This window comes from Cavia porcellus, unplaced genomic scaffold (assembly GCF_034190915.1).
Source record: "Cavia porcellus strain 051 isolate PalLab524CR breed Dunkin Hartley unplaced genomic scaffold, mCavPor4.1 scaffold_9, whole genome shotgun sequence".
NCBI classification, from domain to species: Eukaryota; Metazoa; Chordata; class Mammalia; order Rodentia; family Caviidae; genus Cavia; species Cavia porcellus.
Window position 1 is genome coordinate 24,938,030 of NW_026947492.1, and position 6,000 is coordinate 24,944,029.

Genomic DNA, 6,000 nt, shown 5'->3' on the forward strand with positions numbered 1-6,000 from the left:
TTGGTTGATCACAAAAAACCTCTGCCATAGGAAGCCAGGTTTACACTCAGTGGCTGTGCACTGGTGGAAGGGAAGACACAGAGAGTACAGTGCATAAGACCTTTGAAAGTCCAGAGGAAATGTTCTCTCCAAGGATAACAGATTGGGTGGTTATGGGTTGCTATGGGTTATTGGTACTCTTCAGGATAAAATAAACAGCTGAGAATAACAGGTCACTGAAAGCCATGTGTGGAAGCCATGTATATGAAGATCTATGTGTCACAAGTTTATGTCCACTGTCACCCAAGGAAGAGCCACCTATCACTAAGAAAACAAGACAACCAAGCAAGCTGATGCTGGCCAGAGACATGAATGGAATGGCCATGGTGGTAAAGATCAACAAGAAGGCTGATTTCTGCTGCAGCTGGGTCAGGGATAGAGACTGGAGCTCTAAAGTGGCTTGATTCCTCAAGAGGCCAGCTGGTGCCCTCATGGCAAGGTGATTGCATTAGGTTCTTCCCATCCCGAAAGAGCTCAAGTTTCATCTTCAGAGGAATAGACAAATAATTTTGTATCAATTTGCCTGTCTGCTGGTCAGGTTCCAGCAAGCATTATTATCTGACACCTCATAGGAGTTTTATAGACTAATTCTGAATCCTGTGTTTCACTGTGGCAGGCTGGGGAACAGGGCCTACAATGGATGAGGGGGAGGAGTGGTCCCATAGCCACAGGATCCTACAGACATAGCTCGTGCCGTGCATCCCAGATTCTGCTAAACTGAAAGGCTAGTGAGTGGTGTTTGCTAAAGGGACCAACAAAGCAATCATTTAAAGACAATACTACGCAAGGAAGGATGTAACCTTCAAAGGTGCAGTGTAGTTCCTGAGTGAAAACCTTTACATGGTGCTGTGACCTCAGTGGAAAATCAGACAAACAGATGAGTACAGGAAACGAGGGATGGAAGCACACTGTACCCGCGGAAATGATCCTCTTGGCCCAGTGGGGAAGTCTGTGCAACTCTGTGCTGCATGAATTTTCAGGTCCTGGTCCTTCTAAAGGTACCACTTCCACTAGGGAACACAGCAAGCTTTCCTTTGAATTATACGCCGAGGTTGTATCATTGGCACTCTGAGTATTTTGTGATTGTGGATTAATGGGCATGAAGAAGACTCACCTGTTTGGCCTTGGTAACTGATGCTGGTTATCAGGAGTGGGTGGAGCTGTCTAAATCAAATGTCTGGGGATCAGTGTCCCTGGGTATTTCTTGGAACTGTTCCCTTGCCTCAGTGGGACTGAAAATGTGCAGATCCAGTAACTTATCCCCAAGACTGATGTGATCAGAGTTTTGGACATTCTTGGAGTAGTGTCACAATATTTGACAAGCCCCTGTGGCTGGCTGAGAGGCGCTATCCAAGGCTGACATGAATCTGGACTGGGTTGTGGAGGATAAAGACCATGAGTACCAATGGCAATCCGAGACCAAGGCTGGCTGTGGGAATCCCCAGTAGCTTCCCTCTCCTAAGTTTTTATTTTGGAAGGGAGGCCGCCAACATCTTAAAGGACCTACTTTTGTGACTGAATAGAGAAACAGCCCCGGATGATAAGGGGTGGATCCTGGAGGACATAGAGGTATGTCACCCAGATCGCTTTTGGAAAGAGCCTTCTCAGATCTTCCTGTTCTCAGCTCTACAGGAACTGTCGCAGCTAAAGGAGTGGCCTTGTCCGAGATCATATCCATCCTGACGCAGCCTGGCTGGTGATAAACAAAGTGGGGTATAAAGGACTGATGTTGGGCATTTGTGCCCAACACCATAGAATGCGGACAGATTGTTCACCCCAGAAGGCCTTCCAGGTTGGCGCAGGCTTTCTAAGCTCTGAAACACAGTTATTCTTCTTTCTCTACCCTCTCCTACTTCCTCCACTTTCTCTCAGAGATACTGATCCCTAATGATCCTGTGCCTACAATTCTGTCTCGCAGTCTGCTTCCAGAAAACTGCCCACTGGCACTGTCCATTATGATGAATCTATTTGCCTCGGACTTGCTGCTTCTGATTTTTACATTGAGCTTCTACTGGTCAGCGTTGAGATTCTGGAGATGAAAGTGACCCGGACTGTCCTCAGTAGACCACTTCTTTAGCTCCAGCTCAGTCCTGAAGCACAACGGATAGAAAGCCTGGGCAGGAAATATTCTGGCTTTAGTTTCAAAGTGGAAATCTCCCATTAATCTTGACCACAGGTCTGGCTCTCAGCCACAAATCCATTTCTTCTCATAGATTCACTGTGGTCCTTCCAGGGAATTGAAATTCAATTCAGTGAAGGAAGCTTTGATCTAGTGTTTCTAAGATTGGAGTAGAATATAGGAGAAACTTCTGTTCCAGACCAGGTAGATAACAACCGAACAACTGGAAAGGGGTGAGCCAGGAAAAATGTGCATATTTGAAAAAAAAATTTTTTTTGAAAGAATCACAATGATCGTTAACCAAGTTGATGTCTGGGCTCTGTGGGACCACTTCTGCCTCTCTTTCATCCAGGGTCCTGATTTCCTAAAGAAATTCTGGGCCTGGATCTGACTGATCAGACACACTCAGACACTCTGGCTTCTTGAGAATGATGTGGAGGACATGGCTACATAATTCAGGCGGAGAAGTAACCCTAAACTATGTCTACCCCTGCCCCCATAAAGCATGCAAAGCACACAGGAAATAAACTTCATTCTTTTTCTTCCTCATGGGTTTTTGCTCCTGGAAAAAGTTGTTCTGTGTGTTCTCTCTGGTGGTAACTACTGGGCTACAGGTTGTAACGTTCAGTTCTTCTTACGAGGACTCATGAAGTGACTTCTGCTACAGTTTTCCAGGGAACACAGGTGAAGGAAGCAGCTACTAACTGAGAGCATGCTGAACGCCAGGCATTGTTGCTACTATAAAAGCCTTGCTTTGTTTCTTTGCCATAATTACACCACCACCAAGATAGTATTGTTACCTCCATTTACAGCTGAAGAAAAAGAAAGGAAACATAGAGGCTTTAGGTGACTTGTCTAAGATCACTACGTATTATAGTTTGGTCTCAAAGGCTCGTGTGTGTTCAGAAATGGGGCATTTGAAAGTAAGAGGACCACGGAGGGGCTAAACTGTATGCAGCAGTGAGCTCATAGCTGTATGTGCCCTTAAGACGTGGGGCCAGGTTGGAACACCTGAGTAGCTGTAAGGGTGTGTTCTCCTCCCCAGGCGTTTCCTCTCCCTGGCTCTTCCCTGCTCCCTCTGCTTTCAGGTGCTATGAAACGAGCAGCTCTTCACCACACACTTCCTGTAATATTTCTGCTTTGGAGCCAGCCAACCATGGACTGAAACCTCTGAAATCATGAGCCAAAATAAAGACAGCTCTTCTTCATTTAAGTCACAAGTTTCTGATATTTTATACTAGCAACAGAAAAGGTGACTAGTAAGTCTTAGGAAGCAAAATCAGACTGGACATTTGCTTTTGAGTTTGTGCTCTTTCCACTTAAAGAATGGTCACAATTAGAGCACTCACTAAGATTTTCATGCTTCAAGTACCACATGGGTCCGTAGCTTTGGAGAATTCTTGCTAACGAATGCAGGAGAGGTTTTAGTTCTTTCTGAAAGGAAACACAGCTCTCTCCGCATAGAAAGGCCACGATTTATTGAGTGTCCACTCTTGCCATAGACTGGAGTCAAAATATAAATCACATGTTTATTTTTTACTTTTTATTGTCAGTTTTGCCTTTTCACATATGCTATAACAGATCAAGGTCCTTTCTCTCTACTGCCATCTTAAACAGCACTGCACTGAGTGTTCATGAGCTCTACATAAACAGCCCACTGATGTCCTGACTCAGAACATCAAAATGAAGCTGATGCTGGGATGTGAGGCTTTGAGGGAGATTTTTGTGAGAAAGTGAGCCTGGTGAGAAGAAATGGACTGGCAGCTGGAAAGGCAGATCTTTGCTTTGTGGCTCTGTACACCTTAGCACCCTTCATCCAGGGGACCCCTGGGTACAGGTGAAGCCCATGAATATCCTGAAATCTATGCAAACTTTATAAATCAGTGTCTGTTTCTTTTTTGTGAGAAGAAATTTGCATTTTATCAGACTCTGAAACCAGTGCTATTACAGAAAAAAAGCTGAATTTTAAGCCTTGCTATTTTGTTGCAGGATTTTCATGTAGAAGGACAGTACTTCAAGGCCTTTTTCCCAAGAAAAAGTTTTATTGGCACTGGCCCTGACCCAGTGGATTCATATCCAAAGGCTTCATGTAGAATATGGTGTAGTTGTACTCTTTTATACAATTTTTATGTCTTTGTCTCCCTTATATGGGCATACGTTAACATCCTAGAGTCTGGTTGGGTATACATTAACAATCTACAGTCTGATTGGGTATAATTTTTGTTACAGAGCTACATCAAAATCATGCATGTGTACATACAGGCTGATAGTGCTACACTGTAAAAAGTTCCCCCCCCCTGACATGTTGGAGGGGCCTGCCGTGCACCCCTCTGTCATGGTTTATGTCTGTGTCCCCCAGGCCCCATGAGTTTGAATTGTGCATTTGTTATTGGTTCATTGTCTAGTGCTTGAATTGATGATATCAGTGCTCTACCCACAAAGGGGTGGATCCAGGATGTGATGTAATGGCAAGAAGAAGGTGTGTCTTTCTCTTTGCTGGCTCGAGTTTGCTGTTTGCAGCCACCATGAAAGGCCGCCCGGCCATGCCCGCCTGCCTGGGAGCCAACTGAGTGTGGACTGAAACCTCCAAAAATTGTAAGAAATAAACCTTTCCTTTCCCAACTTGGGCATCAGGTATTTTGTCTCAGCGAAGAGCATAAGGTAACTAATACACCCTCTGTGAAGCTTGGACTCCATTCTATGTTGAGTCAGCGAATATCATTGTAGTTCAGAGGTTCATATTCCCATAACATCATCATGTGTTGCCATTTTTCTTTCAACCATCAATTTAATGAGCCTGGAGACAGAGTATATAACAAAGGGAGCCAGGCAAAGCAGGATCAAACAGGGTCCTAAGATCAGGAGTGTAACACCTATGAGGGATTTGAATCCCCTGGGAGTTGAAAACCACCCCCAAAACAGTTCCCCAGGGTCCCAATTTTTCCAGGTCTGTGTGGGAATGTGAGTGATTTCCCTCATTTAACATATATTCTCCTCTGTGACCTTTTCCTCATCATCTATCATCTATTTGTGGCCAGAAATTACTTAGTTAAATTTTCCACAAAACCTTCCTTCAGAAGCAAGCAGATAATCTAAGGCTAAACAGTTTCAATAGATATCAGTACATATTTTGGCTGTTGTTCAATCAACAAGTTAAGAGCTCTGGCAGTTTCATTAGTTGCAGTTTCTACAACCACTTGCAGTCTAATTGTGTGGTTCAGCATAAAATAAGGGTGCAGTAGCCCAAGGACCCATCTTCTGCAGAGGTGGCAGAACCATAATACTGAATTATGTGTTCAGGGGCCATTCCTCATCTTTGCAATGGCCAATTTGCAGGGTATGTTATTTTTCTATGGGTCACCCTGTCCCCATACACTTGGACCCCCAGATGTTCTCCTTTGGCAAGTGAGAGTGGAAACAAAGATGGGCAGAGTGTTCCTAATACACAAGACCCTGATCAGTTTGGGAGAAGTAGAGCAAATGTTTTTCTTCCACATAGGCAATACAGTCTGTCTGGGGCCCACCACTGGATGTCTGTCTTGACATCACAGAATCCTGTTAGATGAGAAAAGTTAGACAAGGGGTGAGGATTTGGTTCAATACCAGATCTTCAGGGGACCCCCATCATTGGGTCTTCTGGGCAGCTGAGTTGTAGGATCTTTGATCCAGAGATTTTAGGCTCCCACTGGGCAAGACAGATTTTTCCAATTATTGAGCTCTTAAGAAGCCAAACACTTGGGGTAGAGCTTGGGTACCCTGTGCAAGTAGAAGGTGCATCAGGATCCAATGTTCTAGCTTCTTATGGGGAAAGCCTGAAGGGTTTCTGGGAAGGGTTGCTAAAG